This window comes from Theropithecus gelada, chromosome 9 (genome assembly GCF_003255815.1).
Source record: "Theropithecus gelada isolate Dixy chromosome 9, Tgel_1.0, whole genome shotgun sequence".
Taxonomy (NCBI): domain Eukaryota; kingdom Metazoa; phylum Chordata; class Mammalia; order Primates; family Cercopithecidae; genus Theropithecus; species Theropithecus gelada.
Window position 1 is genome coordinate 88,744,138 of NC_037677.1, and position 22,654 is coordinate 88,766,791.

The 22,654-nt window shown below is 39.2% G+C and overlaps 1 protein-coding gene across 4 annotated transcripts in view; it reads left to right on the forward strand.

Annotated features, from left to right (window-relative positions):
* The window catches only part of MARCH5 (membrane associated ring-CH-type finger 5), a 59,636-nt gene that overhangs the window by 21,776 nt on the left and 15,206 nt on the right, over positions 1–22,654 (forward strand). The window contains exon 3 of one of the 4 annotated variants that reach the window (XR_003121280.1): positions 17,203–17,230. The exons of the other annotated variants lie outside the window; for them this stretch is intronic. The gene's annotated coding sequence lies outside the window, so the exon portion shown is untranslated. Of the gene's footprint in view, positions 1–17,202; positions 17,231–22,654 lie in introns of those variants that run through there. 4 annotated transcript variants of the gene reach the window in all.

A 22,654-nucleotide genomic window follows, 5' to 3' on the forward strand; every position in this document is an offset into this window, starting at 1 on the left:
ACAAAAATTATTACAGTAATTCTCACTGAAAACTACATCAAGTTGACAAGTGTATGGCACTCAACAGGAAAGTTGAATATTTTAATTTGGGAGATGGCAATGTGTAGATGTGTCCTTTTGGTTGAATTCAGTTCTAGGAAATATGTTTTCAGATTTAGTGCAGTAATTGAATATGGTTTTAAGTCTACCTACTTGTTAGAAAAGAGTAAATCTCGGCCGGGCGTGGTAGCTCACGCCTATAATCCCAGCACTTTGGGAGGCGGAGGTGGCCAGATCACAAGGTCAGGAGTTCGAGACCAGCCTGGCCACTATGGTGAAATCCCATCTCTACGAAAAATACAAAAATTAGCTAGACATGGTGGCGTCTACCTGTAGTCCCAGCTACTTGAGAGGCTGAGGCAGAAGAGTTGCTTGAACCCAGGAGGCAAAGGTTGCAGTGAGCCGAGATCGTGCCACTGCACACAAGCCTAGGCAACAGAGCCCATACTCCATCTCACAGAAAAAGGAAAAGAGTAAAACTCTTTGGTTAAGCTGTTTGTATCATTATTTAGTCTGCATATTTTGTTACTAAGAATTGTGGCCGAGCGGGGCGCAGTGGCTCACGCCTGTAATCCTAGCACTTTGGGACGTCGAGGTGGGCAGATCACTGGGTCAGGAGATCGAGACCATCCTGGCTAACACGGTGAAACCCCATCTCTACTAAAAATACAAAAAAATTAGCCAGGTGTGGTGGTGGGCGCCTGTAGTCCCAGCTACTCGGTTGGCTGAGGCAGGAGAATGGCATAAAGCGGGGAGGCGGAGCTTGCAGTGAGCCGAGATCGCACCACTGCGCTCCGGCCTGGGAGACAGAGCGAGACTCCGTCTAAAAAATGGAATTGCGGCCGGGCACAGTGGCTCACACCTGTAGTCCCAACACTTTGGGAAGCTGGGGCGAGTAGATTTGCTTGAGACCAGCCTGGGCAACAGGGTGAAACTCCATCCCTACCAAAAATAACAAAAAAAATTAGCTGGGCATGGTGGCAGACACCTGTAGTCCCAGCTACTCAGAAGGCTGAGGTGGGAGGATTGCCTGAGCCTGTGAAATGGAGGCCACAGTGAGCTGTGACTGCGCCACTGTACTCCAGCTTGGGAGACAGAGTGAGACCCTGTCTCAACAACAAAAAAGAATTGTAGCCAGTAATGGTAGCTCGCATCTGTAATCCCAGCACTTTTGAGGCTGAGATGGGTGGATTGCTTGAGGTTACGAGCTCGGGACCAGCCTGGGCAACATAACAAAACCTTGTCTCTACAAAAAAAAAAAAATTTAGCCAAGTGTGATGGAGCACACCTGTTGTAAGTCCTGGCTACTTGGGAGGCTGAGATGGGAGGATCTCTTGAGCCCAGGAGTTTGAGGCTGCATTGAGCTATGATTGCGCCACTACCTTCTAGCCTGGGCAACAGAGTGAAACCAATCTTTAAAAAAAGAGAGAGAGAATCATAATTTTACTCTCAAATGCTATGTTCAAGCTGATCACTATACTGTCATAGAGGTATGGTACTTGAGTTAGCCACTTAAAATCATAGATATGTTTTAATGACATCAGTGTTACAAAAAAATGAGTATCTGCTGGGCATGGTGGCTCACGCCTATAATCCCAACACTTTGGGAGGCCGAGGCAGGCAGATCACCTGAGATCAGGAGTTCGAGACCAGCTTGGCCAACAAGCCAAGAGACCAGTAGAGACAAGTTGAAACCTTGTCTCTACTAAAAATACAAAAATTAGCCAGGCGTGGTGGCAGGCGCCTGTAATCCCAGCTACTTGGGATGCTGAGGCAGGGGAATCACGTGAACCTGGGAGGCAGAGGTTGCTGTGAGCCAAGCTTGCACCATTGCACTCCAGCCTGGGTGACAGAGCAAGACTTTGTCTCAAAAAAAAAAAAAAAAAAGGTATATCCTTCATTTGAGTAGGTATTGTTAGCATATTTCCTCTTGACAAAACAGAAAAACAGTATTAGCTCCTGCTTTTTTTTTTTTTCAGATAGATGCAGGGTCTTGCTATGTTGTCCAGGCTTGTCTCAAACACCTGGGCTCAAGCAATCCACCCACCTTGGCCTCCCAAAGTGCTAGGATTACAGGTGTGAGCCACCATGTGCCCAGCCTGCTGCTGTATTCTTAACATGCTGAAGATACCTGTTCAAGGGCTGCAATTTTAATTATATTCACAATTTTCCATGCAGTTATTAACAATGACTCAAGCCAGCTATTGTCTGTAAATGAAGCCATGTGTGAATTGGCTTTCAGATGGTGGGCTCTTCATTGCCACACACAAAGCTAGTGCTCTAGCCATGCTGATTCCAGCACAACTTTTCAAGTCAAGGTTCAAAAATAATTGTTGGTTAAAAGAAAATATCTTCTTCTAAAAACTTTTTAAAAGTTGCTTGTATTTCTTCATTAACATATTACATTCGTATATGCTAAGAGTTGATTCGTACTCTGTAAACTAGTGGCTTCATGCAGCCATAAAACAAAATACTTAAGAGCATACATCTGTAATAATAATTGTTCTTCCTCTCTGTATAACACACATAGCACATAATGTCCAATAGTGTCATCTGATGATAGAATTTTGCCAGTAGATTGTTTTATTTCTGTCTGAGCACATTTGTCATTAATTTTGCAGCTGACAGTAGTTGAATCTGTTTTGTTAAAAGAAGTACCTTTGACTATTATTTTGATATTTTAATGACAGAATTCATAGTGGAGGCTTTGGTTGGTTTACTGGAGTTGTTGAAAATGATCTGAACACTTCAGTGGCTTCTTGTCCCTATTTAATAATATATCACGGTACAGTGGGAACAAGGATGTCTCCTAGTACAGAGTTATCACTCCTAGTTTACTGATCACAGCTCGTTCTAAGATCAGTCTTCACTATAAAATCATACTGTTATCATTTACGGCATTCTGAGTTAAATGTATTTTTCACTTTTACTCTTTTGAACCATTGATTAATTTCCCTAAATTTGGGATTTAACACAGTATGATAGTAACAACAAAATATATGGTTAACCAATGTAAACAACTCATATGATGTGGAAGTATGTTAACCCTTTCCATTTTCCTTATGATAGTGTTTTCTTAACTTATCCTTGTAGAGCTTGGGTGATCCTTAGAATGTAACAGCAATAAAGAACCTAAAAGGATTTCTATGAAAGTCATAATCTTCTCAAAATTTGTGAAATGTTTGTGATCAAAGCTTTTATCACTTTTTTCTCAAACTGTCTGTAAACCAGTTAATAGATTGCCAGGGACTGCCATTGGTCTCCAAAGACACTTGATAAACACTGACTAGAAGAAGGAATAAAAGACAGAAGATACAGAGAAGGAAAGGTGATGATGGTTAATATTCTATGGGATGATCTCTGTGCAGCAGATTTTGTGTTGTTTATTTTTTTAACTTTTCAAATGGATTTAGCCCCAGTCTGGCTGGTGCTAGCTGGCCAATTCTGCATCTTTTCTGGTACTTGTCATGGAAGGAATGAAGAGGTAGTATAAGTGTATGTTCTTCATTGTTAATAGGGAGTTACTTGTGCTCAGCTGTGAAAAACTTAAAGGATTCATCGGAATTTTATCCTTCTCACTGTTTGCCACCCATGTTAGTTTGCTTTTTTCTTTTTTCTAGTGAGTTAAGTCAGTTGTATGTATGCACCTACTTAAAACCTTGCTACTCAAAATATGATCTGAGGACCAGCAACATTAGCATCATTGGGAGTTATTAGGAATGCAGAACACCACCCCTTTTCTCCACCCCCCTTTTACTGAATAGAAGTCTGCGTTTTTTTTTTTTTTTATTTTTTTTTTTATTTTTTAAAGACGGTGTTTCGCTTTGTTGCCAACGCTGGAGTACAGCAGCATGATCATAGCTCACTGCAGCCTCAAACTCCTGGGCTCAAGCAGTCTTCTTGCCTCAGCCTTCCAAGTAGATGGGATTATAGGCATGTGCCACCACACCCAGCTAATTTTTCTTTTTCTTTTTAGAGATGGGGGATCACTATGTTGCCCAGTCTCAAACTTCCTGGCCTCAAGGGATTCCCAAACCCCCTTGGCCTTCCAAAGTACTGATAATGTAGGCAAGAACCACCACACCCAGCTGAAATGTGCATTTTAATGAGATCATTGAGTGATTTCTATGCACATTAAATTTAAAAAGCATTGCTTTAAAACATACAAGGAATACCAACTGAGAAAAGTTTGTTTTATGAATAAAGTCTGTCCATAAACTTTGAGACCTGGTAAGAACCTTGTTATTATACAGTGATATTAATTGGTGATCCCGACCCTGTGTAGGCCTAGGCTAATGTGTGTACTTGTGTTTTAGTTTTTTTTTGTTTTTTTTTTTTTTTTTGAGACGGAGTCTCGCTCTGTCACCCAGGCTGGAGTGCAGTGGCTGGATCTCAGCTCACTGCAAGCTCCGCCTCCCGGGTTTACGCCATTCTCCTGCCTCAGCCTCCCGAGTAGCTGGGACTACAGGCGCCCGCCACTCGCCCGGCTAGTTTTTTGTATTTTTTAGTAGAGACGGGGTTTCACCATGTTCGCCAGGATGGTCTCGATCTCCTGACCTCGTGATCCGCCCGTCTCGGCCTCCCAAAGTGCTGGGATTACAGGCTTGAGCCACCGCGCCCGGCCACGTGTTTTAGTTTTTAACAAAAAAGTTTAAAAAGTAAAAATAATAAATTTTAAAAATAGAAAAAAGCTTATAGAATAAGGATAAAAAATTTTTTGCACAGCTGTACAATGTGTTTTAAGCTAAGTGTTAAAAGAGTCAAAGTTAAAAAAAGTTAGAAATGTATAGAGTTTAAAAGTTACAGTAAGCTAAGGTTAATTTATTACTAAAAATTATAAATTCAGTGTAATAAGTATACAGTGTTTATAAAGTCTATAATAGTGTATAGTAGTGTCTTAGGCCTTCACATTCACTCATCACCCATTCACTGAATCACCCAGGGCAACTTCCAAACTTCCAGCCTTGCAAGCTCCATTCATGGTTAAGTGTTCTATACAGGTATACCATCTTTTATCTTTTATACCATATTTTTACTGTACCTTTCCTATGTTTAGGAACACAAATACCATTGTATTATATTTGCCTACAGTATTCAATACAGTAACATGCTGTACAGGTTTGTAGGCTAGGAGCAGTAGGCTATACCATATAGCCTAGGTGTGTAAATAGGCTATACCATACTGACTCTATGATGTTCACAAAACTACAAAATGGCCTAAGGACACATTTATCCCTGTGTGTGGATACCCATCATTGAGTAACACATGAGTGTATGTTAACTGGGTTCTTCAGAGATATCCTTTATCAGGTTGAGGATGTCCCGTCTATTTGTAATTTGTTAAGGGCTTTTGTCATGAAAAAGTGTTGGGTTTTGTCAAATGCTATTTCTCTATTGATAATCATGTGGGTATTGTTCTGTATTCTATTAATATGGCATATTACATTTGGTCGATTTTCATATTAGACCGGCCTGGGATTCCTGGAATAAGTTCTACTTGGTCATGTTTGCTAATACTTTGTTGGGAACTTTTGTGTCTGTACTCATAATGGGTATTGGTCTGTAGTTCTTTTGTGATATCTTTGGTTTTGGTGCTGGAATCATACTGGCTCATAGGATAAGTTGGGAAGTGATCCCTCCTTTATATTTTTTAGAAGAGTTTGTGAAGGATTGGTGTTTTAACTGTTTGGGAGCAGTGAAGCCATTTGGTCCTGGGCTTTTATTCATGGGAAATTTTTTTATTACTAGTTCAATCTCATTACTTACAGGTCTATTCAGATTTTCTATTTCTTCTTGAATTAGTTTTGATAGTTTGTGTCTTACAAATTTGTCCCTTTCATGTATATTATCTAATTTGTTGGCATATAGTTATTTATAGTATTTTTTAATCATCCTTTTCATTTTTGTAAGATTGGTAGTAATGCCCCTTCCTTAATTCATGATTTTAGTCATTTGAATCTTCTCTTTTTTTTCTGGTCAGTCTAGCTAAAGATTTGTCAGGATTGGCAGGGTGTGGTAGCTCATGCCTGTAATCCCAGCACTTTGGGAGGCCGAGGTGGGCAGATCACCTGCGGTCGGGAGTTCAAGACCAGCCTGACCAACGTGGAAAAACCCCATCTCTACTAAAAATACAAAATTAGCTGGGCATGGTGGTGGGCGCCTATAATCCCAGCTACTCGGGAGGCTGAGGCGGGAGAATCACTTGAACTCAGGAGTCAGAGGTTGCAGTGAGCCGAGATCATGCCACTGCATTCCAGCCTGGGCAACAAGAGCGAAACTCCGTCTCAAAAAAAGATTTGTCCAAGTTTTTTCTTTCTATTCTTGCATTCTCCGTTTCATTTGTATCCACCCTAATATTTATGTCCTTTCTTCCTTCTGCTTGGTTTGCATTTAGTTTGCATTTCTCCTTCTAGTTTCTTAAGGTAGAAGGTTAGTTGACCTGGGATCTTTTTGCTTTCTTTTTGTCCTTTTTTTTTTTTTTTTTTTTGAGACAGGGCCTCACTCTGTCAAACATGCTGGGATGCAGTGGCACAATCTCAGCTTGCTGCAACCTTGACCTCCTAGGCTCAAGTGATCCTCCCACCTCATCCTCCCAAGTAGCTGGGACTGCAGGTGCTCATCACCATACCCAGCTAGTTTTTGTATTTTTTTTAAATAGAGACAGGGTTTTGCCATGTTGTCCAGGCTGGTCTCATACTCCTGAGCTCAAGTAATCAGCCCACCTCAGCCTCCCAAAGTGCTAGGATTAGAGGCGTGCACCATCACAGCTAGCTTTTTGTTTTGTTTTGTTTTTGAGACGGAGTCTCGCCCTATCGCCAGGCTGGAGTGCAGTGGCGTGATCTCAGCTTACTGCAACTTCCACCTCCTGGGTTCAAGCGATTCTTCTGCCTCAACCTCCTGAGTAGCTGGGACTACAGGCATGCACCACACACTGAGCAAATTTTTGTATTTTTAGTGGAGACAGGGTTTCACCATGTTGGCCAGAATGGTCTCGATCTCTTGACTTCGTGATCTGCCCACCTCAGCCTCCCAAAGTGCTGGGATTACAGGCGTGAGCCACTCATCCCCAGCCACCTTCTTTATTCTTTTTCAGAGTCTTGCCATGTTGCTCAGGCTAGAGTGCAGTAGCTGTTAACAGGTACGGTCAAGGCTACACTGCAGCCTTGAACTCATGGGCTCAAGTATCTTCCTGCTTCAGTATCCTGGTTAGCTGGGACTACAGGTGCATACCACTGCACCCAGCTCCTCTTTCTGTTTTTGTTATTTTTAAATAGATTTTAGAGCATTTGTGGGTTCACAGTAAACCATATACCAGCCTCCACCCCTGAGCACACACAGAGTGCTCACTACTTTCCCCACTATCAACATCTTGTACCAGAGTGTTACATTTTTTTACAGTCAATGAACTTAAGTTGACACATCATTACCACCCAAAGTGTCCATAGTTTACATTAGGGTTCACTCTTGGTTTTGACAACTGTATAATATATAATGTATAAAGGGTTCATTCCAGGTTTTGACAACTGTATAATGACATGTATCCACCATTATAGTATTATGCAGAATAGTTTCGCTGACCTAAAAATCCTCTGTGCTCCATCTTTTCATCCCTCCGCGAGCTTCTGGCCACCATACCTCTTTTTCTTTCTCCGTAGCTTTTCCTTTTCCACAAGGTCATATAGTTGGACTCATACAGTATGTAGCCTTTTCAGATTGTCTTTTATTTAGTAACATGCATTTAATTTCCTCTGTATCTTTTTGTAGCTTGATAGATCATTTCATTTTAGTACTGAATACTCTTCCATTGTCTGGATGTCCCACAGTTTATCCATTCATGTACTGAAAGACATCTTGGTTGCTTCCAAGTTTTGGCTATTATGAATAAAGCTGTACACATCCATGTACAGGATTTTGTGTGGACATAAATTTTCAACTCATTGGGGTAAATACCAAGGAGCATGATTGCTGGATTGTATGATACAAGTATGTTTAGTTTTGCAAGAAGCCTTGAAACTGTCTTCCAAAGTGGCTGTACCAAGTACCATTTTGCATTTTCACCAGCTATGGATGAGAGTTCCTGTTGCTCCACATCCTTGCCAATGTTTTGATTTGGGTCATTCTGATAGATGTATAGTGGTATCTCATTTTAATTTGCAATTTTCTAGTGATAGATGATGTGAAACATCTTTGCATATGTTTATATGCCATCTGTGTATCTTCTTTGATGAGGGGTACAAGTCTTTTGCTCATTTTAAAAATCAGCATGATAGTTTTCTAATTGTTGACCTTTAAGAGTTCTTTGGATATTTTGGATAAAAGTTCTTTGTCAGATGTCTTGGGCAGATCTTTTCTCCTTGCTTGTCTTCTCATTCTCTTAATCTTCCTTCCTTCCTTCCTTCCTCCCTCCCTTCCTCTCACTGCAAGCTCTGCCTCCTGGGTTCATGCTGTTCTCCTGCCTCAGTCCCCTGAGTGGCTGGGACTACAGGTGTGCCCACCACCACACCCAGCTAATTTTTTGTATTTTTAGTAGAGACAGGGTTTCACCGTGTTAGCCAGGATAGTCTTGATCTCCTGACCTCATGCCGTGCCCGGCATCTTCTTTTCTAATGTCATTTACAACTATAAAATTTCCTCTAAGTGCTACTTTAGCTGTGTATCATAATTTTTGTTGCGTTTTCATTTATCTCAAAATATTTTCTAATTTTTCTTGTGATTTCTTCTTCGACTCACTGACTATTTAGGAATGTGGTGTTTAATTTTCACGTATTTGTAAATTTCCCAGATGTCCTTGTTATTGATTTTTTAATTTCATTTTGATCAGAGAGCATACTTCATCTGATTTCTTAACTACATTAAAACTTTTTTTAGTAGCCTAACATAGGTTTATCCTGGAGAATGTTCCATGTGCGCTTGAGAAAAACATGTATTCTGCTGCTGTTGGAGTATTCTATAAATGTCTAGTTGATTCTGTTATTTTCAAGTATTCTATTTCCTTGTTATCTTTTACCTGTTTATTATTTAAAGTAGAGTGGTGAGTGGTGTCTTGTGCCTATAATCCCAGCACTTAGGAAGGTCCAGGTGGGAGGATCATTTGTGCCTAGGAGTTCAAGACCAGCCTGAGCAACGTAGTGAGACCCTGTCTCTACAAAAAAAAAAAAAAAAAAAAAAAAAAAACTTTAGCCAGGCATGGTGGCACATGCTTGTGGTCTCCGCTAGCTCAGGAGGCTGTATCAGGAGGATTGCCTGAGCCCAAGAGTTCGAGACTGCAATGAGCTCTTATTGCACCACTGCACTGCAGCCTGGATAACAGAGTAAAGCCTTATGTCTTTAAAAAAAAAAGAGAGAGAGAGAGAGAGAGTGGGGCATAGAAGTCTCCAATTATTGTTAAATTGCCTGTTCCTCTGGTTCCATACATCTTTGCTTAATTTATTTTGGAGCTCTGTTAAGTGCACGTATTTATAATTGTTACGTCTTTCTGATGGATTGTCCCTTTACCATTGTAAAATATCCTTTTTGGTTTCTAATAGCAATTTTGTCATTAAAAATCCCTTGACTGATATTCGTGTAGCCATTTCAGCTCTCTTATATCTCATTAAGAGTAAATTCTTAGTTTTCAAGTTAAATTTTTGTCATCTTTATTTTATTATTTATGTATTTATTTATTTGAGATAGAGTCTTACTGTGTGGCACAGGCTGGATTGCAGCTGCACGATCTTGGCTCACTGCAACCTCCACCTCCCAGGTTCAAGCAGTTCTCCTGCCTCAGCTTCCCAAGTAGCTGGGATTACAGGTGTGCACCACCACATCTGGCTAATTTTTTGTATTTTTAGTAGAGATGAGGTTTCACCATGCTGGCCAGGCTGGTCTCAAACTCCTGAACTCCAGTGATCCACCTGCCTCGGCCTCCCAAAGTTCTGGGATTACAGGCATGAGCCACCGTATACAATAAATACTCGTATTTTATTGTTGCTCTTATAACTAAACATTAACTGAAACTTCTTATATAGAATTTTTACCAGTAACCATCCTCAAAAAGTGGTTTTCAAGTGTTGAGTGGAGTGTAAATGCTTAGAAGGGAAAGATGTTCACTGGGGATGAATAGGACCAATTCCTGGGAGAAACCTTCCTAGAGAATCTAGGATATAAAATTAATAGTTGTAACTATTTTATTTTACAATATTTTAATATCAGTGGTAATATCAATAGCTATCATTTGCTAATAGGCCCCTATTGCCTATTTTTCCATTCTCTGTTTCATTCTAGGCACTATGTTGATCACTTTGCCTATATTATTTAAACTTCTCAAAAGCTCTGCATAATAGATAGTGTCCTCAGTTTATAGATAAGGAATACACTCAGCAAATTTATGTAATGGAAGCCCATGGGCTTCCAGCAAATAAAGCAAGGAGCCAGAATTTTACACTGGCAAATTTCTTATTACTGTCACTCAGTGAGTCAGCTACCAGGCCACATATGGATAAGTAGTTTCAAGTACCATAAGAACTAATAGAGATAATGTGAATTTGAACTAATTTGAGATACTGTTAATAAATTACACAAATGATGTGTAAGTAACAAACATTTTATGAGTTGGTACCACTAGAATTGAAAGAGAATTATATAGCCAAAAAGCAAAATGATAGCCAGCACTATCAAAAATGCAAGCACTAACAAATTGCCTATTCTCTTTTCTTTCTCTTGATATTTGCTTTGCTGGAAATGGAAAGGAATAGCAAATACATCAAAGAGAAGATGGAGCAACTACAATATCTCATAAGCAATTTTTTTTAACTCATTTAATGTTTAAGTTTATATTTTTCCCCCAAGTAACGCATTGACACGGTCAGAAATTCAAAGACACAAGATACAGTAGGATATTTAATGAAAAGTCTTTCTACCATGTCTGCCAGCCATGGTGGCAAGTAAGTTTTCTTACTTGGTTATAAATTACAACCATTGTTATAAATTTCTGGTATTTCATTGCAGTTTGTTTCTCTTTTTCTTCTCTCTCTCTCCTTCATTCTTCTCCTCTCCCTCTCTCACTACACTTACACAGAATCTACAAATGTGAGAGTTAAAGGAACAACAAGGGATAGGGAAGTACCCAGGGCTTAGCAACCTTAGAAAACTGATAGTACAAGGGAAGAGAACTGTTAACAAGAGCTGCAGCAGAGGGAGAGAGCTCCTTAATAGGACCTGTGATCTTTCATAGAGAAATGCAAGCTACTTGCAGTGAGGGAACCAGGGAAAAGACTTTCTTTAACACTTTTACCACTTTCTGATGTTCTGGTCTCTCCTATCATTTGAACACATCAGAAGCTAGAGGGCAGGTTGCTTAAACTTTTTTTTTTTCTTAGCAGTATACCATTTTGTATTCGTGTATAAAGAGCTTTTTTTTTTTTTCTATTAAAAGTAGTCAGCCTGGATAAAGAGCTTTTTAAAAAAACAGCTGTGTACATACATAGATGTATGGTTACTTACATAATCAGTCTTCCATTGATGGACATATAGGCTTGTTTCCAATCTTTTACTGTTACAGACAGTACTTTTATAAACAACTTTGGGAAATAATTTTATGCATGTGTGCAAATATATCTGTAAGATAAATGACTAGAAATAGAATTACTGAGTCAAAAGTATATGCATTTATAATATAATAGATATCCTATAATTGGCTTTTGTAGACATTACACCCATTTAATCTCCCAACGGTGTAGTGGAGTTCCTGCTTCCCCATTGCCTTTGCCAACATGCTGCTATCAATATATAGAACTAGTTATATCTGCCACCTTAGCATTGATCAAAGCTTAGCAGAATGCTCACTCAGGTATTTTTTCTCTTTTACTATGAAATATTCCATTTGTGGAAAAGGAATATATCCCAGTTTCATATGAGAAGAGATAAACAGGGCAAAGTCAACACCACCATTGAAAAAGCTGACTTAAAAGGGCAAAAAAAAAAAAAGTAACTTTACAGTGTAGAAATGTGGCAAACACTACAACAGCCAAATAATCAAGGTCATTATCACCAGTAATGATTCATGTAGGTATTATGTACGTTTGATGTGATGCAATGAAAATTGCACTTTGCCTCTGTGGTCTTCTTCCCTAAAAGTCCTAACTCCAAGAGATAATGAGAAAAACACCAGACACATTCCAATTGAGGGATATTATACAAAATACCTGATCAGTACTCCTCAAGATTGTCAAGGTCATCAAAAGCAAAGAAGTCTGAGAAACTGTCATAGCCAAGAGGAGTGTAAGGAGACATGACTAAATGTAATTCACATGTCTTTATTCTGTTTCAGAATCTTATCCAAGATACCACATTACATTTAGTCATGTCTCCTTACACTCCTCTTGGCTATGACCTTGATTATTTGGCTGTTGTAGTGTTTGCCACATTTCTCCACTGTAAAGTTACTTTTTTTTTTTTTTTTTTTTGACCTTTTGTGTGAACTTTGTCAATGATGTTGATTTTGCCCTGTTTATCTCTTCTCACCCTTTTAATTCTTTTGGGTTCTTTTTTATGTTTATTGTGATACTGATATAGTTGGATTTTTATCATCAGATTTTGTGCATTCTATATGTCCTACTTTTTCCTTTAAGTTTTGTGCTTTATTTCTCTACCTAAGTGGTTATTCTTGAAAAATCTTGGCTTTTATCTCTTCACATATTGCTTTTCCCCCATTCTTACCATTCTCATTTTGTAGAACTCTGATTAGAGTTATATTAGACATTTTCCCTTTTTTTGTTATGATAGAGTTTCTCATTTCCTGGGCTTTGTTATGCTCATACACTACTAATACTTGGCTGTTTAATATGTTGTCCTATCCCCTGCATTTTGTGTAAACTGGTGTTTAGATCCTGTCAGTGAGGTTACTGTATATATGTATTTTTTTACAGGAATATCTGATTGTGTGCTTCTTATTTCATCACATCACAAGGCACATAATGTAAGACCGAACAGTGTGTATAGGTATTATCAGCCTGATCCATTCGATAAAGTTAACCTATTCATTTCCACCTAATGGTTTTAGCAGAGATTGATACTTTATTATTCATTGCCTCTAGATCCATTGTTTCATTGATTAATACAAAACATTGTCATTCCAATTTTTTCATTCTCCATTTATTGGCTTAGAAAATTTATGTTATCAATCAAGAAGAGATTGCTGAGTCAGAGGGTAAATTGCACATAGAATTTTGCTGGGTATTGCCAAATTTCCTTCCACAGGTGCTGAACCATTTGTATATTCACCTGTAATATGTGAGTGTGACTATTTCCTCATGCTTTGCGAGTAGGATGTGTTAGCAAACCAAGATTTTAGCCAGTCTGTTAAGAAAAGATACCTTATTGTAGTTTTAATACACATTTCTTTATCAGTGAGGAGGCTAAACCATTTTAAAGTAAGAATACTTAGATCGTAAAAGGGTACTATAGAGTAAGAAATATATTTTCCCCAAACTTAAAACTTCGCAGCTTCAATTCTATGGGGGTTTTACATTTTTGACTGATATACCAAGGTATCAGTTACTCCATAAAAATGCTCTGCATTGTTTTTCCTCTAGCCACATGACCTTCTGTCACTCACATGAACTCAACCTATTTCTTCTCTGCCTGCTCATAAAATATATCATTGGCTTATTTCACTACATAAAAAACAAATATGGACTTAAGAACTCAAGTAATAATCTTTTCATATTAATAAAATTTTCTAGTAATATTTACACTTAGCCTTCAGATAAATTTTTTTTTTTTTTTACTTTGCTTTATATATAAGTTCCTATGTATGATCAAAATAAAGAAAAATTTAAAAACCTAAGTCATATTCCATGGTGATTTAGTCTTTGAATAACCTTTGTTGTCAAAGCTTATAGTTAGAGAACTTATTTAGTCTTTTTTTTTTTTTTTTTTTTTTTGTTTGAGACAGAGTTTTGCTCTTGTTGCCCAGGCTGGAGTGCAATGGCGCAATCTCGGCTCACTGTAACCTCCACCTCCCAGGTTCAAGCGATTCTCCTGCCTCAGCCTCCCGAGTAACTGGAATTACAGGCTCCCACCGCCATGCCTAGCTAACTTTTGTATTTTTATTAGAGACGGGGTTTCACCAGGTTGGCCAGGCTGGTCTTGAACTCCTGACCTCAGGTGATTCACCCGCCTTGGCCTCCAAAAGTACTGGGATTACAGGCATGAGCCACCATGCCTGGCCCTTCATTTAGTCTTTTGTAACCCTCATTGGTATACCTTCTTATGAGGCAAATGACTTGGATACCTTCAGAATAAGAGTTTCTTGTGTTACTGCTGGATCATGTTTGGTCTTGCTCCCTAAGTCTTAAAAGTAGATTAGTTTTTAGAAGTATCTTTCAACAGTGTGAGGCTTTCTGGATACACACTGTATATGAATACAAGTAGCTGAATTACAGGTCCAAAACATAATTATACAATTTTTTTTAAAAGGAGCGGAGGATAACTGCTCTTTACAGAATCTAAATTCTCTTGATGTCTTCATTCTCCCTTTACATTTCCAGATTTTTTGGCTCCATTGACTCCTTCCTTTGCTCCTTGTCCTGGATCTTTAAGGAAAAGGGCACCTATTCTTTTTTTCTCACCTGAAGATTTCCTGAAATTGTCTTATTTTTATTCCAGAGCTATATACCACAGAATTTTTCTCAGACATCTCCTGTCTTTGATTATGCCTTCTACTCCACTGTCCTATCATGTTTAACATTGTTTGCCATTTTGGGGTGACCATAGAGTTTAAAACTGGAAGAAATAATAGTGGACACAGATTGTTACTACATAACATTAAGTACGGAGAGCTTCATGTGAATTATTTTAATTTTTACAAAATCTCTGATATACATAACACCTTCATTGTACAGATGCAGAAATTCAGGCCCAGAGATGGCACTTTGTTCCAGTTCACACAGCAGACCCAACCTAATCCTTACCCACCTTGTTTTGTTACAGCCTAATGAGCCTAATACACAAGCTTCTCATATACAGGGAAGAAGAAAATTCAGTGGTAATGTCAGGTTACCTTCCTCAGGATAATGGTTACCTGAAGTTTATAACTCATTGTTCTTGTCTAAAATACAGCTTTTCTTATTAATAATAACAATTATATTGTCATCATGGAAAATGTGAAAAATATACATATGCTTAAAGAAAAAAAGACAGTGGGTTATATAGTTAACTGGCATATATGTAGTATGTACATAGTGCTGCCAGTTGTTTTTATGTGTTAATAAAGGATGATTGGTGGTGGCGGTGGTGGCGGTGGTGGTGGTGGTGGTGGTGATTTTTTTCAACAAAGTCTTTCACTTCCAGTTGGAAGGCTCTTCTTAGCATGCCTGCTTGGTTTTGCCTTGATTCAGTTGTGCTTTTTCTTCTTCACTTGGAATTGGCCTTCTTTTCACATCAGAGACTTCAAGTTTAGGTCAAGATTCATTTATTTAAAAAAAACAAAGAGCAATTTTAAACACTCTTTGTATCCTTACCCCCTGTATAATCTTTACCTAAAAAATTTTCTTAACATTTATCTGTACAGTTTGTACCATACTATCATATCTTTATTAATTCTGCCTTAAAAGTTTTCAGTTGTTTTATGTATATTGTTTGTCCCTAACTAGATTGTAGACTCCTAGGGGGCAGCAGCTAGTGTGTTAAATATAATTTACATTTATTTTAATACATAGTAAAATGTGTTTACAGTAGGTGCTTAATAAGTACTTAGTAGTTGATCTTATAGCTCACAAGTATTCTGTAAGCTATTATTTTATGAGTATAAATTTAAAATTTCCTTTGGCATAAGTTATGTAATCATAAGGAACTACTGTGGTGATCTTCAGTGATTAATCATGGAAATGCAATATATGAATATGTAGATATGTCATATATAGCTATGTACCATATATTTTTATATATAATCACATATATAATCATATATGTATATATAATCACTTATATATAATCATATATATGTGTATATATAATCACTCATTGCTTTGACCTTAAATCTTTATTCTTCAGGGTTGTTCGGGTTAGTTGGTTTGTCTGTGGCCTTTTTTTTTTTTTTTTTTTTTTTTTTTTTGTCAGATACTATTTTGGACCAGGCATGGTGTCTCATGCCTATGATACCAGCACTTTGGGACGCCAATCACCTGAAGCCAAGAGTTTGAGACCAGCCTGGGCAACATAGCAAGATACCATTTCTACAATAAAATATATATAATTAACTTAGTTATCTAAAAAGTTGTCCGAGAACATATCCCTTCTTTACAATCTAATGATTAACCTTTTGTTATTAAGCAAAGTAACTTACAACGTAAGTTTGCAGGATGTTTGTTCTTACATAAAGATAGTAAAATCTCAAACTACCAGCAAAGCAGTGAATCAAAGATGAAATTTATGTAAGCTTGTCTGGGGCTTTTGGACCTAGCCTCCAAAGTGTAGTGTTTAAAACAGTGGGGAATGCTAGAGAAAGAGGTAAAACTCTTTACTATCTCATTAGGATTCCCACATACTTTTTTTTTTTTTTTTTTGAGACAGAGTTTCGCTCTTGTTGCCCAGACTAGAGTACAATGGCGCAATCTTGGCTCACTGCAACCTCTGCCTCCCGGGTTCAAGTGTTTCTGCTACCTCAGCCTCCCGAGTAGCTGGGATTACAGGCATGCGCCACCATGCCCAGCTAATTTTTGTATTTTTAGTACAGATGGGGTTTCACCATGTTGGCCAGGATGGTCTCAATCTCTTGACCTTGTGGTCTGCCTGCCTCAGCCTCCCAAAGTGCTGGGATTACAAGCGTGAGCCACCGCACCTGGCCTCCCACATACTTTTAATCAAGTTTGTTGTATTACTTGATATCTTCAATAAAATTCACATTTGTTGGCTTGGGACCATATAACTAATACTTTCTTTTCTTTTTTTTTTTTTTCTTAAAATGTCCATTTAACAACAGATTGAGTCAAGTACTGGCCACAGAGTACTGTGGCTAGGTCCTGTGCCATTATATTCCAGTGCCTTGTAGAACAGGCCAAAGTGCCCGATACTGCCAAGTACCATGTGCTAAGATAGCTGTGGCCTAGAGGGTCCTTGAGAGTGATGCCAATCATCATTAAAAAGCATTTTTTAAGCACCTATCTGTACATGGTTCTGTCCTAGGCACTGTACAAAACGAGTTAAACAGACATGGCCCCTGTCCCCTGGGAGTTTTCAGTCTAAGATGATGCTGACATGGACAGACATAAAGGATACTGAGACAACTGAACAAACATTGAACAAGAACATAAAGTACTAACATTATGCACAAGCAAAGGGGTAAGTGTATTTTGTGGGGTAGTATGTAAAGGAAGCCTCATGGGACATGGACAGGGTGGGGTAGTCAGCCTCTATCAAGTTAGGTTAGTCTTTGCTGAGAAGTTGGGTTTTTATACAGACTTAAAGTAGGGACAGGACGTTCCACACATGTAGCAAAAAGACTTGGAGCAAGGATCAAAGTTTATATTGTTAAAGTGTCAGTGGCCTCAAAATTCTGCACTTCTGGATGGCTCTGAAAATGGGGTTGGTGTCTTAGCTTTAGAAAGTTGCCATTTGAGGGCCAGGTACAGTGCCTCACGCCTGTAATCCCATTACTTTGGGAGGCCGAGATGGGTGGATCATTTGAGACCAGAAGTTCTAGACCAGCCTGGGTGACGTGGCAAAACCCCATCTCCACTAAAAATAAAAAAATTAGCTAGGTGTGGTGGCATGTACCTGTAGTCCTAGCTACTTGGGAGGCTGAGGTGGGAGAATCGCTTGAACCCGGGAGGCAAAGGTTGGCATGAGCCGACATCACGCCACTGCACTCCAGCCTGGGCTATAGAGCGAGACTCTGTCTCAAAAGGAAGTTGGCATTTGAGTTTGGCGTAGGTCGAAATCAGTTCAATGCAAAGCAAAAAACAAACAGAAAAAACATGGGAACTTGAGTGGCTTCTGTGAGCAGTCTGTCTTGCTCGTTGAATCTCTTTTATAAATTATTGGCCACTTAACAGAAGGAACTTATCTTCTCAGGAACTTATACCAGGTTGTCTTGTAAAGTACCTGCTTATGCTCATTAAATCATGTTCTGTGTTAGAAACTTTCATACAACAAAGTATAGAATTATGTTTCTCTGCCAGTCCAAGTGCATTGGTATTTACAACTAATTGATCATAACCAGTTACATATTTATTTGTTTCTTCTCCACTCCAACAGCTTCACTTGACTAGCCTCTAGGAGTTCTGGGTGTTATTACAAGCAATGCCAGCAAATGTTGAACATTAAGTATTACCTACCTGCCCTTCAATCATTGACTTCTTTTTTTTTTTTTTTTTTTGAGGCGGAGTCTTGCTCTGTCTCCCAGGCTGGAGTGCTGCGAGTGCAGTGGCGTGATCTCGGCTCACTGCAAGCTCCGCCTCCTGGGTTCACGACATTCTCCTGCCTCAGCCTCCAAGTAGATGGGACTACAGGCGCCCGCCACCACGCCTGGCTAATTTTTTTTGTATTTTAGTAGAGACGGGGTTTCACCGTGTTAGCCAGGATGGTCTGGATCTCCTGACCTCGTGATCCGCCCATCTCAGCCTCCCAAAATGCTGGGATTACAGGCGTGAGCCACCGCGCTCGGCATCATTGACTTCTTAACTTCCAAGGAGTACCTGTAGCAGCCAAAACATAAATTTTAATTTATATTACAGTGGCAGCAAAAATCTACTTTTGTTTGCTATGTCTGCCAGACAAAACTGATTACTCCTTTTTTATTAGACATAGACTTACAAGCCCCAGTAGTTCTCAGCTCACTTTTTGATATCATTTACATCTGAAACGTGAAAACTTGAATTTACCCAGAATATTAGGGTGTAGTTGTTCTCTTTACAAAAGCCTCTTTATTATACAAAAGAAGTAATAGTTTCCCTGCTAATTGCAAGCTTCTCTGGTACCCTTTAAATTAATAGATTTTTTTAAACTTAATATTTATACAAAGCTTCAGTTGCCATTCATTGTGTAAACACGGTGCTATTGGAAACGTTAAGTGTTGAGGCCCACTAAGGTATTAAAAATTCAATAATGCCTTTTGAAAATATTGAAACTTTCTTACGCCCTTATATATTTAACTTGTAAGGTACATTTATTATAGTTCTTCCTCTACACCAGAATTAAGGTTTTCAAAGGCTGCTGTCTTTCCTTTTTCCACTTCCCGTAACTTTTTGTGATGTAATCTGACAGCAATAAGAATCTAGTAACGGTTGCTTTTTTCCAAAGTTTACGACCCCTGAGCCCAAGTCATGAGATAGTAGCACATAAACTTCATAAGAAGAGTATCAATTAGGGACTGTCATCCAAAAGATTTCAGTGATTGTTCTTACTCACCAAGTAGCTTGCCAGATAATCTTTAGCTCTCAGAAATACCTCCCCTGGGTGGCAGTTTATTATTCTAATGGTATGCTTAGCACTAGGCATTTATCTTTTCTTTTAAATATTAAGCTAATCTTACTAATGTCCGGAAAAGCCTTAAGAGGTTTAGACAAAGTAAACTTAAGAGAAAAGCCAAGACAGAATTTTGTCAGAAAAAACTAGAATTAGGTGCTATAAAATGCAGCCTGTGCCTCCATTTTATCTGGTACATCTTTTGCCTGTAACACAAGAGATGAGTAGAAAATTTCCAAAGAGGAAATATGAAAAAAAATTTTTTCTTATACAAAAGAATTCACACCCAATGATATAGGAAGAAAATTGAGCTTAGGTTAGAACCTTCTGAGATCTTCCGAGAAAAAACAAGAAAAACAATTCAAACATCTGTAGGTTGTCACTGTTCATGATAGATAAAAGTAATAGTGATGGGTTATATTTTAGGAATTATGCTTTCATTCAAATATTTGAATTTTTTTTTAAGGAATTATATTGCTTTACTCCATCAGTAGGTAGTTCCAAGTACAAGATAATTCAGTTCAACAAATGATTGAGAGTAATAGGAACTTGGGATAGATCAATGATCAAAACATCATTTTCCCTTTGGAGTTTTTGTTTTGTGTTGTTTTGTTTTGTTTTGTTTTGAGATGGAGTTTCACTCTTGTTGCCCAAGCTGGAGTGCAATGGCACCATCTCAGCTCACTGCAACCTCCACCTCCCGGGTTCTAGCCATTCTCCTGCCTCAGCCTCCTGAGTAGCTGGGATTACAGGCGCATGTCACCACACCTGGCTGATTGTATTTTTAGTAGAGATGGGTTTCACCATGTTAGTCAGGCTAGTCTCGAACTCCTGACCTCAGGTGATCCGCCCACCTCAGCCTCCCAAAGTGCTGGGATTACAGGCGCAAGCCACTGTGCCCGGCCTGTAGCTTATTTTCAGATGCAAAGATCAGCAAACCTTTCTGTAAAGAACCAGATAGTAAATATTTTAGACTTTGCATGTGCCCATGTTCCAATAAAACTTAATTTACAAAAACAGGCAGATGTCTGAATTTAGCATATAGCCCCTAGTTTCCCAACCTCTGTTATAGTAAGTGGAAACATAATTAATAGGTAAATTAGGGTATGTTAGGTGATAAGTGCTTTGGGAAAAAGAAAAATATAGCAAGGTAATCAAATGGGGAGTGTGGTGAAGTAGGTAGGGGGTTCGTAAGTTGGGCTTCACTTAGGTCAAGAAGAAGAGGAAGTGGCATGGTGGCACACACCTGTAGTCTCAGCTACTCAAGAGGCTTAGATGGGAGGATCACTTCAGCCAGGAGTTTGAAGCCAGCCTGGGCAATATAGTGAGACTCCGTGTCTAAAAAGAAAAAGGAAAAAAGAGGAAGAACCAGCAAAGGAGACTGAAAAATGAGTAGTGAGATAGAAAGAAAAATGAGAGGTGTTCTCGGCTTGGTCCAGTGGCTCACTCCTGTAATCCCAGCACTTTGGAAAGCCAAGGTGGGCAGATCGCTTGAGCCTAAGAGTTCCTAAGAGTTTAAGACCAGCCTAGGCAACGTGGCATGGCGAAACCTCATCTCTGCAAAAAATACAGAGGTTAGCCAGGCGTGGTGGTGCACACCTGTAGTCCCAGCTACTTGGGAGACTGTAGAAGAGGATTGCTTGACCCCAGGAGGCGGAGGTTGCAGTGAGCCAAGATGATGCCATTGCACTCCCGCCTGGGTGACAGAGTGAGACTCTGTCTCAAAAAAAAAAATAAAAGTTCAGGATAAGCCAAAGAAAAGGAAAACTGAGATTAGATTTGGCTAAATGGAAGTTGTTAGTGACCTTGATAATTAGTTTTGGTGAAGTGGGTTCAAAACTAAGGAGAGTATCAGATAGAGGGCCGGGCGCGGTGGCTCACTCCTGTAATCCCAGCACTTCAGGAGGCTGAGGCGGGCGGATCACCTGAGGTCGGGAGTTCAAGACCAACCTGACAAACACGGAGAAACCCTGTCTCTACTAAAAATACAAAATTAGCCAGGCATGGTGGCACATGACTGTAATCCCAGCCACTGAGGAGGCTGAGGCAGGAGAATCACTTGAACCCAGGAGGCAGAGGTTGCGGTGAGCTGAGATTGTGCTGTTGCACTCCACCCTGGGCAACAAGAGCAAGACTCCGTCTCAAAAAAAGAAAAAAAAAAAAAAAAATTCTTCAGGGGAATTTCGTTGCAAAGGGAGCAATGAAATGAAGCAGTGGGGCAAAAAGGCTCAAGAAAAAATTTGGTTTTAATTTTTTTTTTTTTAACACAGAAGAAATAATAGCGTGTTTGTTTGATGAGGAGCCAGTAAAGAGCAGGGAGAAATTACATAGGAGAGTGGGAGAGAATTGCTGGAGCTGTGGCCTTGAGTTGCCGAGGGGATAGGACCATCTAGTGCATAAGCGAGGGGACTGACTTCAGCTCAGTGGGATATTGGTTGATGGGTACATGTGCTGGAGGGAGTTGGTAAATGTTCTCTTATGGCTTCAGTTTTCTGATTAAAAAATTACTAGGCCAGGCATGGTGGCTCATGCCTGTAATCCTAGCACTTTGGGAGACTGAAGTAGGAGGATTGCTTGAGCCTAGGAGTTCTAGATCAGCCTGGGCAACACAGGAGACCCCGTCTCTACCAAAAAAAAATAATAATAAATAAATAAATAAATAAATAAAATTAGCCGAGCATGGTGGTGCACATCTGTGGTCCCAGCTACTTGGGGCGCTGAGGTGGGAGGCTCGCTTGAGCTGGGGAGGTCAAGGCTGCAGTGAGCCATAAGCACGCCACTGTACTCTAGTGTGGGTGACAGAGCAAGACCCTGTTTCAAAAGAAAAAAGAAAAAAATCTAATTATCAATCGATACAAAGGTTGAAGTGCTGAGGTTTTATATATACCTATTGTCTTTAACTTCTACTACCAGCATTTGAGGGATCTTTGGTGACTAAGATGACTTTTATTGTGCTTTCTAAGGGAGTTACAAACTTAACCCAGCAAATTTGTATGTTATGAGAATTCAGCACTATATTCTGAGATTAAATAATGATGCATGTAATGCCTGTGACACAGCACACAGTCTCATGTAGACCCTCAAGAAATGCTATTTATTAGAGGATGTAGAGTTGGTGTGCACTGAATTAGACTTGTTTCATCTCTCTGGTCCCGAAAGATACCTTATCATT